General features: G+C 45.2%; 1 protein-coding gene across 1 annotated transcript in view; it reads left to right on the forward strand.

The window, feature by feature from the left end:
• Positions 1-20,186, forward strand: part of CLSTN2 (calsyntenin 2) — a 1,535,903-nt gene that overhangs the window by 1,468,603 nt on the left and 47,114 nt on the right. The window lies entirely within an intron of this gene.

Raw genomic sequence — 20,186 nt, forward strand, 5'->3', positions numbered from 1 at the left:
TAGTAAAAAAAAAAATATTTTTCTACATAGTCTCCTAACAAGATCTTGATCTTGACCCTCAAAAAAATCCCCAACAGCGGTTATCACGTCGCTATTGTCATCAAATTTCTTGCCCCGGAGGTGTTCCTTGAGCCGAGGAAAGAGAAAGAAGTCACTGGGGGCTAGATCTGGTGAATAAGGGGGTGTTCCACCAGTTCAAAGCCCGCTTCTTGAATGGTAGTCATGGCAACTGCAGCTTTGTGAGCCGGCGCGTTACCTTGGTGAAACAGCACTCCAGCCCGCAGTTTGCCGCGCCTTTTCTCCTTGATAGCCTCCCGCAATCTTCTTATTTGTTCTGCGTAGTAGGAGCCCGTAATAGTGGCTCCCTTCTCCAAATAGTCCACCATAATAATTCCTTCAGCGTCCCAAAAAACGGACGCCATAACCTTCCCTGCTGAGCTTGACACTTTGAATTTCTTCGGCGTCGGTTCGTTTCCATGTCATCGATTGTTGTTTAGTTTCGGGATCAAAGTGGTGGATCCAGGTCTCATCCATGGTCAGAAAACGTGACAAAAAATTTTCCTTGTCTGCTTGGAACTTTTTGAGATTTGCTATTGAAATGTCAACTCATTTCTTCTTTTGCTCGTCGGTTAACATTTTTAGCACCCAACGTGCGGAGACCTTTCTCATATGCAATTCTTTTGCAAGGATTCTTTGAATACTACCATATGAGATCCCTGTGACCTCAGCTACATGCCTGATAGTCACTCTTCGATCTGCCAATACAACTTCTTCAACTTTTTTCCTGTTTTCTTCATTGAGGGACGTGGATGGGCGTCCTTCACGATGTTCATCTTCCGTCGATGTTCTTCCCAGCTTAAATTCCTTGGCCCAGCGTGCAACTGTGGAATATGGAAAAGAGTCCCCCAATGTTTCCACTAAGTCACTGTGTATGTCTTTGGTAGTCATTTTTTTCAAGCAGAGGTATTTGATGACAGCTCTGAGCTCGTTTTTTTCCATTTTGATGTTCACTCCTCGGCAGTTCATATTCTACTGAATGTAGCTCCCGGGAATTGTGGTCTATTTAAGTGATTTTTCTTTCCTGGACTAGTGGGTACCTAAGAGAGAAGAAAACATTTTATTTTAATTTCTGTGTGCAATAGAAATAACCGATTATCATTACTTTTGGATCGCCCCTCGTACAGTGGTAATTCTGCCATCTGCTTCATGGAACAGAAAAAATAATGTCCAAGAAAAACTAATAAACATATGTTGCTTTGCAAAGCAATTTAAATTGGCATGTGTGTGAAGTTGTGTTTGAAATCCAAGAGGGTATTGTTTCTCCTAGTGGAAAGTGACATGCCAAGCCTGTCATGCCAATGTGAGAAGACTTTTAAGAGGGTCAGCACACTGAAACACAGTGTTTGAAAATTGAGATTCTGGTTTGGCCTCTATTTTAAGTCATTTGGCAAAGCTTCTTAAAGGTAGATTTTGACTTTTAGTATTGCTACTTCCAATAGGTGGCTCCAGACTTCTAGTCCTCTTCCTCTCTGAAAAGCTAATTTGCATATTAATATGTTTGCCAATAACCTAAATCTCAGTGCCGATTTCCTGTTTAGTTAAGATTGGTATATAAGACCAGTTTTTTTTTATCACCAAAACAGTGCAACTCATTTGTATGGGCAGTGTGCTGTATTGCTGCTCAGTTCAAGAGCCTATACACAAGCTTTCGAGAAAATAGCACACCATTTTTTCTCTAACATTATATAATTTTTTCAATAAATGCAAAATTAAGTACTCTTAAAAAGGGAACCTAACACATCCAAAGTTGTTTACCTGCAAATGTAGGCATAATCTGCAAATAAGCAAAAAAACAACAACTACAGAGTAACAAGTGTGTACAGGTATACAGGCAGAGTGTTAAGAATAACAGAAAGCTATACTACATGCTTAGCCCAAATTGGTAATGCCATATTAACCACATTAATTGCAGTTGTTAGCAAACTAAATCCCTCAAGGATGGAAGAATTGAATGTCTGAAATGCAATAAATAGCTTATGAGAGGTGTTGTGAATTCTGCTTTTGGGTTCCCTCCGGTAGTAGTAGGTGGTAATGCAGTTGTCCCTGGGTTGCAGTCCTGGTCAGGTGTGTCTGCTGATTGCAGTTCTGACTGGGGTATTTAGGTGTGCAGGATTCATTAGTCCTTGCCAGTTGTCAATTGTTGTTGGGAGGTGTTGGACCTCTGCCTGGTTCCTCCTGCCTTTCTGCCAAATCAGCAAAGATAAGTGTCTGGTTTTTTTTCCCTGTGGCACACATGCTGTGTGCTTCACAATTCAGTGCTATTCTTTGTGTTTTCTTGTCCAGCTTAGATTGTGTCAGTATTTTCTCAGTCTTGTTGGATTCTCTGGAGTGGCAGATATACATTCCATGTCTTTAGTTAGATTGTGGAACTTTTTGTATTATCTGTTGTGGATATTTTTGGAAGGGTTTTAATACTGACCGCCTAGTAATCTGTCCTATCCTTTCCTATTTAGCTAGAGTGGCCTCTTTTGCTAAATCCTGTTTTCTACCTGCGTGTATCTATTCTTCTCCTACTCACAGTCATTATTCGTGGGGGGCTGCCTATCCTTTGGGGGTCTGCTCTGAGGCAAGATAGCATTCCTATTTCCATCTATAGGGGTATTTAGTCCTCCGGCTGTGTCGAGGTGTCTAGGGTTTGTTAGGCACACCCCACGGCTACTTCTAGTTGCGGTGTTAATTCAGGATTTGCGGTCAGTACAGGTTCCACCGACTCCAGAGAAAGTTTTCATGCGGCTCCAAGGTCACCAGATCATGACAGTACAACTGGCCCGTAATGAGTTAAATGCATCTCAGAAGAAGGGAAGAAAGGTGTTGAGCCATTTTTTTTTCTGCTGTCTGTTTTGTCTTTTCTTCCCTCTTTATTTATGGGTGGCTGAGGAGTCTTGTGCCAGCATGGATGTTCAGGAATTAGCTTCTCGTGTAGACCAGCTTGCTGCTAGGGTACAGGGTATTTCTGATTATATTGTTCAGACTCCTGCTTTAGAGCCGAAGATTCCTACTCCTGATTTATTTTTTGGTGATAGGTCCAAATTTTTGGGTTTTAAAAACAATTGTAAACTGTTTTTTGCTCTGAGACCGCGATCCTCCGGTGATTCCATTCAGCGGGTTAAAATTGTCATCTCCCTGCTGCGTGGCGATCCACAGGATTGGGCATTTTCCCCGGAATCTGGGAATCCGGCCTTGCTTAATGTAGATTCCTTTTTTCAGTCTTTAGGATTATTATATGATGAACTGAATTCTGTGGATCAAGCGGAGAAAACCTTGTTGGCCCTGTCTCAGGGTCAAGAGGCAGCAGAATTGTATTGTCAGAAATTTAGAAAATGGTCTGTGTTGACTAAATGGAATGATGATGCTTTGACGGCAATTTTCAGAAAGGGTCTTTCTGAATCCGTTAAAGATGTTATGGTGGGGTTTCCCACGCCTTCTGGTCTGAGTGATTCTATGTCTCTGGCCATTCAGATTGATCGGCGCTTACGGGAGCGTCAATATGTGCGCGCTGTGGCGTCATCCTTAGAGCAAAGTCCTGAGCCAATGCAGTGTGATAGGATTTTGTCTAGAACGGAACGACAAGGATTCAGACGTCAGAATAGGTTGTGTTATTATTGTGGCGACGCTTCTCATGTCATTTCAGTCTGCCCTAAGCGGACAATAAGGATCGCTAGTTCATTTACTATCAGTACTGTACAATCTAAATTTCTGTTATCGGTGTCCTTGATCTGCTCATTGTCATCATTTTCTGTCATGGCGTTTGTGGATTCAGGCGCCGCCTTGAACTTAATGGATTTTGAGTTTGCCAGGCGTTGTGGTTTTCCCTTGCAGCCTTTGCAGAACCCTAATTCCTTTAAGGGGGATTGATGCTACACCTTTGGCTAAAAATAAGCCCCAGTTTTGGACACAGGTGACCATGCACATGGCGCCAGCCCATCAGGAAGATTGTCGATTTCTGGTGTTGCATAATTTGCATGATGTTATCGTGCTGGGTTTCCCGTGGTTGCAGGTACATAATCCTGTGTTGGATTGGAAATCTATGTCTGTGACTAGTTGGGGTTGTCACGGGGTTCATAATGATGTTCCTTTGATGTCAATCTCCTCTTCTTCCTCTTCTGAAATTCCAGAGTTTTTGTCTGATTTTCAGGATGTGTTCGATGAGCCCAAGTCCAGTTCCCTTCCACCGCACAGGGACTGTGATTGTGCGATTGACTTGATTCCAGGCAGTAAGTTTCCTAAGGGCCGACTTTTCAACCTGTCTGTGCCTGAGCATACCGCCATGCGGAGTTATGTTAAGGAGTCTTTGGAGAAAGGGCATATTCGGCCATCTTCTTCACCGTTGGGAGCAGGGTTTTTTTTTGTTGCTAAGAAGGATGGCTCCTTGAGACCTTGTATTGATTATCGCCTCTTGAATAAGATCACGGTCAAGTTTCAATACCCTTTACATTTGCTTTACGATTTGTTTGCTAGGATTAAGGGGGCTAGTTGGTTTACGAAGATTGACCTTCGGGGAGCATATAATCTTATTCGTATTAAGCAGGGTGATGAATGGAAAACTGCGTTTAATACGCCCGAAGGCCATTTTGAATACCTTGTGATGCCATTCGGGCTCACTAACGCTCCATCTGTTTTTCAATCAGTTATGCATGATATCTTCCGGACATATATTGATAAATTCTTGATTGTATATTTGGACGATATTTTGATTTTTTCCGATGATTAGAAGTCTCATGTGGAACAGGTCAGGATGGTATTTCAGGTCCTTCGTGACAATGCTTTGTTTGTGAAGGGGTCTAAGTGTCTCTTTGGGGTGCAGAAGGTTTCTTTTTTGGGCTTTATTTTTTCTCCCTCATCTATGGAGATGGATCCGGTTAAGGTTCAGGCCATTCATGATTGGATTCAACCCACATCCGTGAAGAGCCTTCAGAAATTTTTGGGTTTTGCTAATTTTTATCGCCTGTTCATTGCTAACTTCTCCAGCGTGGTTAAACCCTTGACTGATTTGACGAAAAAAAAAGGCACTGATGTGGCGAATTGGTCCTCTGCGGCTGTCTCTGCCTTTCAGGAGCTTAAACGCCGATTTACTTCTGCTCTGGTGTGGCGCCAACCAGATGTTTCTCTTCCGTTTCAGGATGAGATTGATGCTTTTGAGATTGGGGCAGGGGCTGTTTTGTCTCAGAGGCATTCTGTTGGTTCTTTGATGAAACCGTGTGCCTTTTTCTCCCGCAAGTTTTTGCCTGCTGAACGCAATTATGATGTCGGATATCGGGAGTTGTTGGCTATGAAGTGGGCGTTTGAGGAGTGGCGACATTGGCTTGAGGAAGCTAAGCACCGTATTGTGGTCCTGACCGATCATAAGAATTTGATTTACCTCGAGTCTGCCAAGCGGCTGAGTCCTAGACAGGCTCGATGGTCCTTGTTTTTTTCCCGTTTTGATTTTGTGGTTTTGTATCTTCCGGGTTCTAAGAATATTAAGGCTGATGCCCGTTCTAGGAGTTTTTTGCCTGATACTCCTGAGGTCCTTGAACCGGTCGGCATTCTGAAAGAAGGGGTGGTCCTTTCTGCCATTTCCCCTGATTTACGGCGGGTTCTTCAGGAATTTCAGGCTGATAGACCTGACCGCTGTCCTGTGGGGAAATTGTTTGTTCCTGACAGATGGACTAGTAGAGTGATTTCTGAGGTTCACTGTTCTGTGTTGGCTGGTCATCCTGGTATTTTTGGTACCAGAGATTTGGTTGGTAGGTCCTTTTGGTGGCCTTCATTGTCACGTGATGTGCGTTCTTTTGTGCAGTCCTGTGGGACTTGTGCGCGGGCTAAGCCTTGTTGTTCCCGTGCTAGTGGCTTACTTTTGCCATTGCCGGTCCCTGAGAGGCCCTGGACGCATATTTCTATGGATTTTATTTCTGATCTTCCAGTTTCCCAGAGGATGTCGGTTATCTGGGTTGTTTGTGACCGGTTTTCTAAGATGGTTCATTTGGTGCCTTTCCGTTCCGTTGTTCTTTCAGCATGTGGTTCATTTGCATGGTATTCCGGAGAATATTGTGTCCGACAGAGGTTCCCAGTTTGTTTCTAGGTTTTGGCGGGCCTTTTGTGCTAGGCTGGGCATTGATTTGTCTTTTTCTTCTGCATTTCATCCTCAGACAAATGGCCAGACCGAGCGAACTAATCAGACTTTGGAGACTTATTTGAGATGCTTTGTGTCTGCCGATCAGGATGATTGGGTGGCCTTTTTGCCATTGGCCGAGTTTTCCCTTAATAATCGGGCTAGTTCGGCTACTTTGGTTTCGCCTTTTTTTTGTAATTTTGGTTTTCATCCTCGTTTTGCTTCTGGGCAGGTTGAGCCTTCTGACTGTCCTGGTGTGGATTCTGTGGTTGACAGGTTGCAGCAGATTTCGGCTCATGTGGTGGACAATTTGGTGTTGTCTCAGGAGGAGGCTCAACATTTGCTAACTGTCGTCGGTGTGTTGGTTCCCGGCTTCGGGTTGGGGGTTTGGTTGTCTTCCCGTCATGTTCCTATGAAGGTCTCTTCCCCTAAGTTTAAGCCTCGGTTTATTGGTCCTTATAGGATTTCTGAGATTATTAATCTGGTGTCTTTTCGATTGGCGCTTCCGGACTCTTTTGATATCCATAATGTCTTCCATAGATCTTTATTGCGGAAATATGTGGTGCCCGTTGTTCCCTCTGTTGATTCCCCGGCCCCTGTTTTGGTTGATGGGGAGTTGGAGTATGTGGTTGAGAAGATTTTGGATTCTCGTTTTTCGAGGCGGAGGCTTCAGTACCTTGTCAAATGGAAGGGTTATGGCCAGGAGGATAATTCTTGGGTTTTTGCTTCTGATGTCCATGCTGCTGATCTGGTCCGTGGCTTTCATCTGGCTCGTCCTGATCGGCCTGGGGGCGCTGGTGAGGGTTCGGTGACCCCTCCTCAAGTTGAGGGTACTGTTGTGAATTCTGCTTTTGTGTTCCCTCCGGTGGTAGTAGGTGGTAATGCAGTTGTCCCTGGGTTGCAGTCCTGGTCAGGTGTGTCTGCTGATTGCAGTTCTGACTGGGGTATTTAGGTGTGCAGGATTCATTAGTCCTTGCCAGTTGTCAATTGTTGTTGGGAGGTGTTGGACCTCTGCCTGGTTCCTCCTGCCTTTCTGCCAAATCAGCAAAGATAAGTGTCTGTTTTTTTTTCCTGTGGCACACATGCTGTGTGCTTCACAATTCAGTGCTATTCTTTGTGTTTTCTTGTCCAGCTTAGATTGTGTCAGTATTTTCTCAGTCTTGTTGGATTCTCTGGAGTGGCAGATATACATTCCATGTCTTTAGTTAGATTGCGGAACTTTTTGTATTATCTGTTGTGGATATTTTTGGAAGGGTTTTAATACTGACCGCCTAGTAATCTGTCCTATCCTTTCCTATTTAGCTAGAGTGGCCTCTTTTGCTAAATCCTGTTTTCTACCTGCGTGTGTCTATTCTTCTCCTACTCACAGTCATTATTCGTGGGGGGCTGCCTATCCTTTGGAGGTCTGCTCTGAGGCAAGATAGCATTCCTATTTCCATCTACAGAGGTATTTAGTCCTCCGGCTGTGTCGAGGTGTCTAGGGTTTGTTAGGCACACCCCACGGCTACTTCTATGTTGTGAACTCTGTTTTCAGGCTCCCTCTTGTGGTCACAGGTGGTATTGTGTGACTTTTGTTTTGGGCTTCCCCTGGTGGCTTTGTTTGTTATCCTGCGGGTCTGTGGCTGATCAGCTGCCTCGTTATTCACTTGGGAGTTTCCTATTTAGCTCTGTTTCACTTCCACTTGTTGCCGGCTGTCAATGTACTCAGTGCTATTCTGATTACTCCTGATTATCTTCGGTTTCAGTCTCTTCAGGAGAAGCTAAGTTCTGTTTAATTATTTTTTGCTCATCAGTCTGCAATATGATTTCTGTGTATTATGAGTTTAGTCCAGCTTGCTAATATGTGATTTCTTCTGCTGGTTTGCTCTGGGGTACAGAGTTGCTTCCCCCGCACCGTTAGTTGGTGCGGGGGTGCGAGCGATCTCTGCGTGGATATTTTGAATAGGGTTTTTAATTGACCGCACAGTTCCCTTTCTATTTTCTGCTTTCTAGTGTTAGCGGGCCTCATTTGCTAAATCTAATTTCATCTCTGCGTTTGTGCTTTCCCCTTAACTCACCGTTAATATTTGTGGGGGGCTATTCTATATCTTTGGGGTCATTTCACTGAGGCAAGTGAGGACTTTCGTTTTCTCTAGGAATAGTCAGTTTCTCAGGCCGTGAAGAGACGTCTAGGATTTTCAGGTAACGTTCCACGGCTGCCTATAGTTGTTTGCGGATAGGATCAGGTTGCGGTCAATTCAGTTACCACTTCCCCAGAGTTTGTAGTCGGTTTAGTTACTTAGCTAGTCCTACTTGCGATCCTTGCCACTAGGATCATAACACTTCTAGTTGCGGTGTTAGTTCAGGATTTGCAGTCAGTACAGGTTCCACCGACTCCAGAGAAAGTTTTCATGTGGCTCCAAGGTCACCAGATCATAACAGAGAGGACAGGATTGTTGTGAACTCTGTTTTTGGGCTCCCTCTTGTGGTCAAAAGTGGTACTGTGTGAGTGCTGTCTTTGGGCTCCCTCTGGTGGCTCTTTGTGTCATTCTGCAGGTCTGAGGCTGGTTCAGCTGTCTCGTTATCTGTTAGCTGGTTTCCTATTTAGATCACCTGGACTTTCAGTGGTTGCCTGCTGTCGATGTATTCAGTGCTATTTTGATCTCTCCTGAATTCCTTCGTTATCAGTCTCGCCAAGAGAAGCTAAGTTTCTGTTTGGTTATTTTTTGCTCATCAGTGTTCAATATGTTGCTTGATTATTTATTTGTCCTTGTCCAGCTTGCTAATATGTGATTTCCTTGCTTGCTGGTAGCTCTAGGGGGCTGAGTTTCTCCCCTCACACCGTTAGTTGGTGTGGGGGTTCTTGAATTCTCAGCGTGGATATTTTGTATAGGGTTTTTTACTGACCGCACAGCTCCCTGTCTGTCTTCTGCTATCTAGTATTAGTGGGCCTCATTTGCTGAATCTGTTTGCTCGGATTAAGAAGTCCAGTTGGTTCACCAAGATAGATCTTCGTGGTGCGTATAACCTTGTGCGTATTAAGCAGGGGGATGAATGGAAAACAGCATTTAATACGCCCGAAGGCCATTTTGAGTACTTGGTGATGCCTTTTGGACTCTCTAATGCTCCTTCTGTGTTCCAGTCCTTCATGCATGACATCTTCCGAGAATATCTGGATAAATTTATGATTGTGTATCTGGATGACATTTTGGTCTTTTCTGAGGACTGGGAGTCCCATGTGAAGCAGGTCAGGATGGTATTTCAGGTCCTGCGTGCTAATGCCTTATTTGTGAAAGGCTCAAAATGTCTCTTCGGAGAACAGAAGGTTTCCTTTTTGGGTTTTATTTTTTCTCCATCTACTATTGAGATGGACCCAGTCAAGGTCCAGGCTATTCATGACTGGACTCAGCCTACATCTGTTAAGAGTCTTCAGAAGTTCTTGGGTTTTGCTAATTTTTACCGTCGCTTCATTGCTATTTTTTCTGGCGTGGTTAAACCCTTGACGGATTTGACCAAGAAGGGTTCTGATGTGACTAATTGGTCTCCTGCGGCCGTGGAAGCCTTTCGGGAGCTGAAGCGCCGGTTTTCTTCGGCTCCAGTTTTGTGTCAGCCTGATGTCTCTCTCCCTTTTCAGGTAGAGGTTGATGCTTCTGAGATTGGAGCAGGGCTGTTTTGTCGCAGAGAAGCTCTGATTGCTCTGTGATGAAGCCTTGTGCTTTCTTTTCAAGAAAGTTTTCGCCTGCCGAGCGGAATTATGATGTTGGTAATCGGGAGTTTTGGCTATGAAGTGGGCATTTGAGGAGTGGCGACATTGGCTCGAGGGAGCTAAGCATCGTGTGGTGGTCTTGACTGATCACAAAAATCTGATTTATCTCGAGTCTGCCAAGTGGCTGAATCCTAGACAGGCTCGTTGGTCGTTGTTTTTCTCCTGTTTCGATTTCGTGGTCTCGTACCTGCCTGGTTCGAAGAACATGAAGGCTGATGCTCTTTCTAGGAGTTTTGTGCCTGACTCTCCGGGAGTTTCAGAGCCGGCTGGTATCCTGAGAGAGGGAGTGATTTTGTCTGCCATTTCCCCAGATTTGCGATGAGTGCTGCAGAGATTTCAGGCGGATAGACCTGACCGTTGCCCACCAGAGAGACTGTTTGTCCCAGATAGATGGACCAGCAGAGTTATTTCCGAGGTTCATTCTTCGGTGTTGGCAGGCCATCCTGGGATTTTTGGTACCAGAGATTTGGTGGCTAGGTCCTTCTGGTGGCCTTCCTTGTCGCGGGATGTGCGTTCCTCTGTGCAGTCCTGTGGGATTTGTGCTCAGGCTAAGCCTTGCTGTTCTCGTGCCAGCGGTTTGCTTTTGCCTTTGCCTGTCCCGAAGAGGCCTTGGATACACATTTCCACGGATTTTATTTCGGATCTTCCAGTCTCTCAGAGAATGTCTGTCATCTGGGTGGTGTGTGATCGTTTTTCCAGAATGGTCCATTTGGTGCCCTTGCCTAAGTTGCCTTCCTCCTCCGATTTGGTTCCTCTATTTTTTCAGAATGTGGTTCGCTTGCATGGCATTCCTGAAAATATTGTGTCTGACAGAGGATCCCAGTTTGTGTCCAGATTTTGGCGGATCTTTTGTGCTAAGATGGGCATTGATTTGTCTTTTTCGTCGGCCTTCCTGTTGTGAACTCTGTTTCTGGGCTCCCTCCTGTGGTCGTGAGTGGTACTGTGTGAGTTCTCCCTTTGGGCTCCCCCTGGTGGCTCTTTTTGTTATTTTGCAGGTTTCTGGCTGGGATCAGCTGTCTTGTCATCTGCTAGTTAGGTTTCCTATTTAATCCAGCTGGTCCTTCATTCCTTGCCTGTTGTCGTTGTATTCAGTGCTATTCTGATTGCTCCTGTCTACATCCGTTATCAGTCTCTCCAAGAGAAGCTAAGTTTTGTTTGCTTATTTTTGCTCATCTGTGTTCAATATGTTTCCTAGTATATGATGAGTTTTGTCCAGCTTGCTAATATGTGATTTCCCAGCTTGCTGGTGCTCTGGGGTGCTGAGTTGCTCCCCCCACATCGTTAGTTGGTGTGGGGGTTCTCGCATTCTCTGCGTGGATATTTTTGCATAGGGTTTTTTACTGACCGCACAGATCCCTTGCTATTTTCTGCTATCTAGCGTTAGCGGGCCTCATTTGCTTAACCTGTTTCATCTCTGCGTTTGTCTTTTCCTCTTAACTCACCGTTATTATTTGTGGGGGGCTTCTATATCTCTGGGGTTATTTCTCTGAGGCAAGTGAGGTCTTTACTTTCTCTTTAGGGGTAGTCAGTTTTTCAGGCCGTGAAGAGACGTCTAGGATTTCAGGAAACGTTCCACGGCTGCCTATAGTGTTGCGGTTAGGATCAGGTTTGCGGTCAGTCCAGTTACCACATCCCCAGAGCTCGTCCTATTTTCTTATACTTAGCTGGTTAGATTTGTGATCCTCAGCCACTAGGATCATAACAGTACAACAGGCCAAAAGTGTTAAATGCATCGCAAAAGTGGGATAAGAGAAATCCTGAGTTAAATTTTTTTTTTCTGCTCTGCAGTGTGTCCTGCTTCTCTCCTCCCCTTAATCTTTGGGTGGCTTTGAGTTCAGCTGCAGACATGGGTATTCAGAGTCTGACTTCTAGTGTGGATCATCTTGCTGCAAGGGTGCAAAGCATTCAGGATTTTGTTGTTCACAGTCCTATGTCTGAGCCAAAAGTACCTATTCCTGAGTTTTTTTCTGGAGATAGATCTAGGATTCTGAATTTTAAGAATAATTGTAAATTATTTCTTTCTTTGAGACCTCGTTCCTCTGGTGATTCCGCTCAGCAAGTTAGAATTGTTATCTCCCTGTTACGTGGCGACCCTCAAGATTGGGCTTTCTCCCTGGCGCCAGGAGATCCTGCATTGCTGAATGTGGATGCGTTTTTTCTGGCGCTTGGATTGCTTTATGAGCAACCTAATCTTGAGAACCAGGCAGAAAAGGCCTTGCTGGCTCTCTCTCAGGGCCAGGATGAAGCTGAGGTGTATTGTCAAAAATTTCGGAAATGGTCGGTGCTTACTCAATGGAATGAGTGTGCCCTGGCTGCAAATTTCAGAGAAGGTCTTTCTGAAGCCATTAAGAATGTTATGGTGTTGTTCCCCACGCCTGCGAGTCTGAATGAGTCAATGGCTTTGGCCATTCAGATTGATCGGCGTTTGCGGGAGCGCAAACCTGCGCACCATCTGGCGGCGTTTTCTGAACAGAAACCTGAGTCTATGCAATGTGATAGGATTCTGACCAGAATTGAACGGCAAAATCATAGACGTCAGAATGGGTTGTGCTTTTACTGTGGTGATTCAGCTCATGTTATCTCAGCATGCTCTAAACACACAAAAAACTTCGCTAGATCTGTCACCATTGGTACTGTACAGCCTAAATTCATTTTGTCTGTTACTTTGATTTGCTCTCTGTCATCCTACTCAGTTATGGCTTTTGTAGATTCAGGTGCCGCCCTGAATCTGATGGATTTGTCATTTGCCAAGCGCTGTGGTTTTATCCTTGAGCCATTACAGTTCCCTATTCCATTGAAGGGAATTGATGCTACGCCATTGGCCAAGAATAAACCTCAGTACTGGACCCAAGTGACCATGTGCATGACTCCTGTACATCAGGAGGTGATTCGCTTTCTTGTGTTATATAATTTGCATGACGTTGTCGTGTTGGGTCTGCCATGGTTGCAGGCTCATAATCCAGTCCTGGATTGGAAAGCTATGTCTGTGTTGAGTTGGGGTTGCCAGGGAATTCATGGCGATGCCCCCTTGGTATCAATTGCTTCCTCTACTCCTTCTGAAGTCCCTGAGTTTTTGTCGGACTACCAGGATGTGTTTGATGAGCCAAAATCCAGTGCCCTACCTCCTCATAGGGATTGTGATTGTGCTATAAATTGGATTCCTGGTAGTAAGTTCCCTAAGGGACGACTGTTTAATTTGTCTGTACCAGAGCATGCCGCTATGCGGAGCTATGTAAAAGAGTCTTTGGAGAAGGGACATATTCGCCCCTCCTCGTCCCCTCTTGGTGCGGGATTCTTTTTTGTGGCCAAGAAAGATGGTTCGTTGAGACCCTGTATAGATTATCGCCTTCTAAATAAAATCACGGTCAAATTCCAGTATCCCTTGCCATTGTTGTCTGATCTGTTTAATCGGATTAGGGGGTCTAGTTGGTTCACCAAGATAGATTTTCGCGGTGCATATAATCTTGTGCGTATAAAACAGGGCGATGAATGGAAAACAGCATTTAATACGCCCGAAGGCCATTTTGAGTACTTGGTGATGCCTTTTGGACTTTCTAATGCCCCTTCTGTGTTTCAGTCCTTCATGCACGATATCTTCCGAGAATATCTGGATAAATTTATGATTGTGTATCTGGATGATATTTTGGTCTTTTCAGATGATTGGGAATCCCATGTGAAGCAGGTCAGGATGGTATTTCAGGTCCTGCGTGCCAATGCCTTATTTGTGAAGGGTTCCAAATGTCTCTTCGGAGTCCAGAAAGTGTCCTTTTTGGGCTTTATTTTTTCTCCTTCTTCTATTGAGATGGACCCAGTCAAGGTCCAGGCTATTCATGATTGAACTCAACCTACATCGGTTAAGAGTCTTCAGAAGTTCTTGGGTTTTGCTAATTTTTACCGTCGCTTCATTGCTAATTTTTCTGGTGTGGTTAAACCTTTGACGGATTTGACCAAGAAGGGTTCTGATGTGACTAACTGGTCTCCTGCGGCGGTTGAGGCCTTTCAGGAGCTGAAGCGCCGGTTTTCTTCGGCTCCAGTTTTATGTCAGCCAGATGTCTCTCTTCCCTTCCAGGTCGAGGTTGATTCTTCTGAAATTGGAGCAGGGGCTGTTTTGTCACAGAGAAGCTCTGATTGCTCTGTGATGAAGCCATGTGCCTTCTTTTCAAGAAAATTTTCGCCAGCTGAGCGAAATTATGATGTTGGTAATCGGGAGTTGTTGGCAATGAAGTGGGCATTTGAGGAGTGGTGACACTGGCTAGAGGGAGCTAAGCATCGTGTGGTGGTCTTGACTGATCATAAAAATTTGATTTATCTTGAGTCGGCCAAGCGGTTGAATCCTAGACAGGCTCGTTGGTCGTTGTTTTTCTCACGTTTCGATTTCGTGGTCTCGTACCTTCCTGGTTCGAAGAACGTGAAGGCTGATGCTCTTTCTAGGAGTTTTGTGCCTGACTCCCCTGGAGTTTCTGAGCCGGCTGGTATCCTCAAAGGGGGGGTAATTTTGTCTGCCATTTCCCCAGATTTGCGACGGGTGTTACAGGAATTTCAGGTGGATAGACCTGACCGTTGTCCATCAGAGAGACTGTTTGTCCCAGATAGATGGACCAGCAGAGTTATTTCCGAGGTCCATTCTTCAGTGTTGGCGGGTCATCCTGGGATTTTTGGTACCAGAGATTTGGTGGCTAGATCCTTCTGGTGGCCTTTCTTGTCGCGGGATGTGCGTTCCTTTGTGCAGTCCTGTGGGATTTGTGCTCGGGCTAAGCCTTGCTGTTCTCATGCCAGTGGTTTGCTTTTGCCTTTGCCGGTTCCTAAGAGGCCTTGGATGCATATTTCCATGGATTTTATTTTGGATCTTCCGGTCTCTCAGAGAATGTCTGTCATCTGGGTTGTTTGTGATCGTTTTTCTAAAATGGTCCATTTGGTGCCCTTGCCTAAGTTGCCTTCTTCCTCCGATTTGGTTCCGTTATTTTTTCAGAATGTGGTTCGTCTGCACGGCATCCCTGAAAACATTGTGTCTGACAGAGGATCCCAGTTTGTGTCCAGATTTTGGCGGTCCTTTTGTGCTAAGATGGGCATTGATTTGTCTTTTTCGTCGGCCTTCCATCCTCAAACGAATGGCCAAACCGAGTGAACTAACCAGACCTTGGAAACTTATTTGAGATGTTTTGTTTCTGCTGACCAGGATGATTGGGTGACTTTTTTGCCATTGGCCGAGTTTGCCCTTAATAATCGGGCTAGTTCGGCTACTTTGGTTTCGCCTTTTTTTTGTAATTCTGGTTTTCATCCTCGTTTTTCCTCGGGTCAGGTTGAGTCTTCTGACTGTCCTGGGGTGGATTCTGTGGTGGATAGGTTGCAGCAGATTTGGAACCATGTGGTGGACAATTTGACGTTGTCACAAGAGAAGGCTCAGCACTTTGCTAACCGTCGTTGCTGTGTGGGTCCCCGACTTCGTGTGGGGGATTTGGTGTGGTTGTCTTCTCGTTATGTTCCTATGAAGGTTTCTTCTCCTAAGTTTAAACCTCGTTTTATCGGTCCTTATAAAATTTTGGAAATCCTCAACCCTGTGTCATTTCGTTTGGCCCTCCCGGCATCGTTTACCATCCATAATGTGTTCCATAGGTCTTTGTTGCGGAGGTATGTGGTGCCTGTGGTTCCTTCTGTTGAGCCTCCTGCTCCGGTGCTGGTTGAGGGAGAATTGGAATACGTGGTGGAGAAGATCTTGGATTCTCGTATTTCAAGACGGAGGCTTCAGTATTTGGTTAAGTGGAAGGGCTATGGTCAGGAGGATAATTCCTGGGTTGTCGCCTCTGATGTTCATGCGGCCGATTTGGTTCGTGCCTTCCATGTGGCTCACCCTGATCGCCCTGGGGGTTCTGGTGAGGGTTCGGTGACCCCTCCTCAAGGGGGGGTGCTGTTGTGAACTCTGTTTCTGGGCTCCCTCCTGTGGTCGTGAGTGGTACTGTGTGAGTTCTCCCTTTGGGCTCCCCCTGGTGGCTCTTTTTGTTATTTTGCAGGTTTCTGGCTGGGATCAGCTGTCTTGTCATCTGCTAGTTAGGTTTCCTATTTAATCCAGCTGGTCCTTCATTCCTTGCCTGTTGTCGTTGTATTCAGTGCTATTCTGATTGCTCCTGTCTACATCCGTTATCAGTCTCTCCAAGAGAAGCTAAGTTTTGTTTGCTTATTTTTGCTCATCTGTGTTCAATATGTTTCCTAGTATATGATGAGTTTTGTCCAGCTTGCTAATATGTGATTTCCCAGCTTGCTGGTGCTCTGGGGTGCTGAGTTGCTCCCCCCACATCGTTAGTTGGTGTGGGGGTTCTCGCATTCTCTGCCTGGATATTTTTGCATAGGGTTTTTTACTGACCACACAGATCCCTTGCTATTTTCTGCTATCTAGCGTTAGCGGGCCTCATATGCTTAACCTGTTTCATCTCTGCGTTTGTCTTTTCCTCTTAACTCACCGTTATTATTTGTGGGGGGCTTCTATATCTCTGGGGTTATTTCTCTGAGGCAAGTGAGGTCTTTACTTTCTCTTAAGGGGTAGTCAGTTTCTCAGGCCGTGAAGAGACGTCTAGGATTTCAGGAAACATTCCACGGCTGCCTATATTGTTGCGGTTAGGATCAGGTTTGCGGTCAGTCCAGTTACCACATCCCCAGAGCTCGTCGTATTTTCTTCTACTTAGCTGGTTAGATTTGTGATCCTCAGCCACTAGGATCATAACACCTTCCATCCTCAGACGAATGGCCAAACCGAGCGAAGTAATCAGACCTTGGAAACTTATTTAAGATGTTTTGTTTCTGCTGATCAGGATGATTGGGTGACTTTTTTGCCATTGGCCGAGTTTGCCCTTAATAATCGGGCTAGTTCTGCTACTTTGGTTTCGCCTTTTTTCTGCAATTCTGGTTTTCATCCTCATTTTTCCTCGGGTCAGGTTGAGCCTTCTGACTGTCCTGGGGTGGATTCTGTGGTGGATAGGTTGCAGCAGATTTGGAACCATGTGGTGGACAATTTGAAGTTGTCACAGGAGAAGGCTCAGCGCTTTGCCAACCGCCGTCGCGGTGTGGGTCCCCGACTTCGTGTTGGGGATTTGGTATGGCTGTCTTCTCGGTATGTTCCTATGAAGGTCTCCTCTCCTAAATTCAAGCCTCGCTTCATCGGTCCTTATAAGATTTTGGAAATCCTTAACCCGGTGTCATTTCGTTTGGACCTTCCACCGTCGTTTGCTATTCATAACGTGTTCCATAGGTCTTTGTTGCGGAGGTATGTGGTGCCTGTGGTTCCTTCTGTTGAGCCCACTGCCCCGGTGCTGGTTGAGGGCGAATTGGAGTACGTGGTGGAGAAGATCTTGGATTCTCATATTTCTAGATGGAGGCTTCAGTATTTGGTTAAGTGGAAGGGCTATGGTCAGGAGGATAATTCCTGGGTTGTCGCCCCTGATGTTCATGCGGCCGATTTGGTTCATGCCTTCCATGTGGCTCATCCTGATCGCCCTGGGGGTTTTGATGAGGGTTCGGTGACCCCTCCTCAAGGGGGGGGTACTGTTGTGAACTCTGTTTTTGGGCTCCCTCTTGTGGTCACAAGTGGTACTGTGTGAGTGCTGTCTTTGGGCTCCCTCTGGTGGCTCTTTGTGTCATTCTGTAGGTCTGAGGCTGGTTCAGCTGTCTCGTTATCTGTTAGCTGGTTTCCTGTTTAGCTCACCTGGACTTTCAGTGGTTGCCTGCTGTCGATGTATTCAGTGCTATTTTGATCTCTCCTGAATTCCTTCGTTATCAGTCTCGCCAAGAGAAGCTAAGTTTCTGTTTGGTTATTTTTTGCTCATCAGTGTTCAATATGTTGCTTGATTATTTATTTGTCCTTGTCCAGCTTGCTAATATGTGATTTCCTTGCTTGCTGGTAGCTCTAGGGGGCTGAGTTTCTCCCCTCACACCGTTAGTTGGTGTGGGGGTTCTTGAATTCTCAGCGTGGATATTTTGTATAGGGTTTTTTACTGACCGCACAGCTCCCTGTCTGTCTTCTGCTATCTAGTATTAGTGGGCCTCATTTGCTGAATCTGTTTTCATTTCTACGTTTTGTATTTTCCCCTTACTTCACCGTTATTATTTGTTGGGGGCTTCCTATATCTTTGGGGTCATTTCTCTGAGGCAAGTGAGGTGTTACTTTCTCTATAGGGGTAGTTTCTCAGGCTGCGTCGAGACGTCCAGGAATTTAGGCACGTTCACCGGCTACCTTTAGTGTGTTGGTTAGGATCAGGTTTTGCGGTCAGTCCAGTTACCACCTCCCTAGAGCTTGTTTTATGTTCAGTAACTTAGCTAGTCTATTTTGTGATCCTCAGCCACTAAGGATCATAACACAGGATGGCCAATCATATGGAAATTAATTCAATCTATGGCAAGTCCGATTATTTGTCAAAGGAGTGCCAAATTGCACCTAGAAACATTCAAGAAGTCAGGAAAATGCCACGTGGCTAATCGCCAAAGTGCAGCCTGTCAGCTTTTTCACTCTGGGCTTACGTAGTGCAATAGCTTCCTGTGTTGACATTTTCTGTCACAGTATGACGGTCTTTGGTAAGGAAGAGGGTCTTTTAATTTCCCTGGAACTGGAACCCTAACTATTCCTGTCCTGCTTGTACTCTTGAAGGTAGAGAGGCCCAAATTTCCAACTTTACTGTCCCCCTGTTATCTCCTGATTTGTCCCCTCCCACAGCTCATGATGCCTAGAACAGAAATATAAGGCAAACAAGACCCAAAGACAAAACTGGGATAGCAGAAAGTAACAAACATGCAAACTCACCAAATAGTAATAGGGACCAGGAGATAAACACACACGTACTACAGCAAACTAAAGACTATTACCACAACAACTCCACTCCAGCCACATCACTTTAGCATTAAGCACAGGAAGACAAATCTCCAGAAGCAACAACAAGCTTTTATTCACCCCAGCATCTCCAAGGATCTAGGAAGAAAAGCTTTTACTGGCAAGACTGAGAGGGTCTGGCCAAGTTTTATAGGGAGAGGTAATGACAAGATCAGAAGAAGCTGAAAATAGAGCTGCAAGTTTCTGACCAGCATAGAAAGGGTTGCTAACCTGTTCAGCACCAAAGGAAACCAAATCCACTTAATATGGGACACAAACACACAAGGCAAATGGAAGATATGTGATTCACAATAGGTGGTTGTCAGGACTCTGAACATTTTTTACCTTTTGTGCATTACTGCCCTTTCTCAAGATGGCATCTTTGGTCTCATGTGCACTGTGTCTCCTGTTATAAAACTCCACCCCAGCCTTCAGTCTGTGCTAAAGTATTCTGCCTTGCATCCAGCTCCTGACCTCTGATTACTCCCTGGCTATACACCTGCTCCTGTGAACCTGTGTGGTGATCCTGCTACTCTGCTCTGAGTTACTGCTGCATACACAAGTTTCCAGTAATCCTCCTTCATCTGCTGTTCATGTTTTCCTCCATCTGAATTTGCTGGTCTTGTAAGCTGTTGCTGCCTTGCAATAACCTGAGACTGTTAACCAGGCCTCCCTGGTTGAGCTAAGATATTATTTGAACTGCCTTATAAGCTTATCTATCTGTGCCTGGACTAAGACAAGGACTTATTCATGTCAAGTATCCTCAAGAATAACTGTGCTTCATAGACTTTCTGCTTGATTGCATTTTCCTCTGAAGTTTCCTATAGACTGCTAAGCTGCGTTTGTTATTTGCACCAAGTGTTGTGGACTTGAGTTTCTCTCTGCACCTGTTTGAATCATTCACTGTTATAATATAGACTTTACCACTTATAAAACTGTGTCCTGTAGTTGTCTTGTTTCACGCAAAGAGTCTCCTGAGTTATCCCCTATAATTATTACAGTGGTAATCTTCTACCCCAAAACTCCCAGGAGGATGTGACACACTGTTAGGGCTAGCGGAATGCACCGAGTAAATATAGATGATATTATTGGTGCGTTCGCAGCCCCGGGTCCACCATGCAGGAGGAACCTGCTGTTAGCAAATGACGGCACTATATGGCAGTTTAAGTGAACTTTGTTACTTCACAGAGTCGCACGGAAATAAGACGCTGTGCCCTGTTAACCCCACAGGAGTTCACAGCTAACTGCCGAGCTGAAGGCAGTCTGTGGTCATGCAAACATACAATCTCCTCACCGGAGGAGCCAGTATTCTAGGGGCTTACTTCAGCCGAGTCCCTGAACACACATAAATGTGACCACACTGGCGCATGCACATAACAGATTTGATACTAGCGCATGGCCGTGCGGCCATGCGAACCTTTATAGCTGCAGCACGTACA

Source organism: Ranitomeya variabilis, chromosome 2 (genome assembly GCF_051348905.1).
Source record: "Ranitomeya variabilis isolate aRanVar5 chromosome 2, aRanVar5.hap1, whole genome shotgun sequence".
Classification (NCBI taxonomy): Eukaryota; Metazoa; Chordata; class Amphibia; order Anura; family Dendrobatidae; genus Ranitomeya; species Ranitomeya variabilis.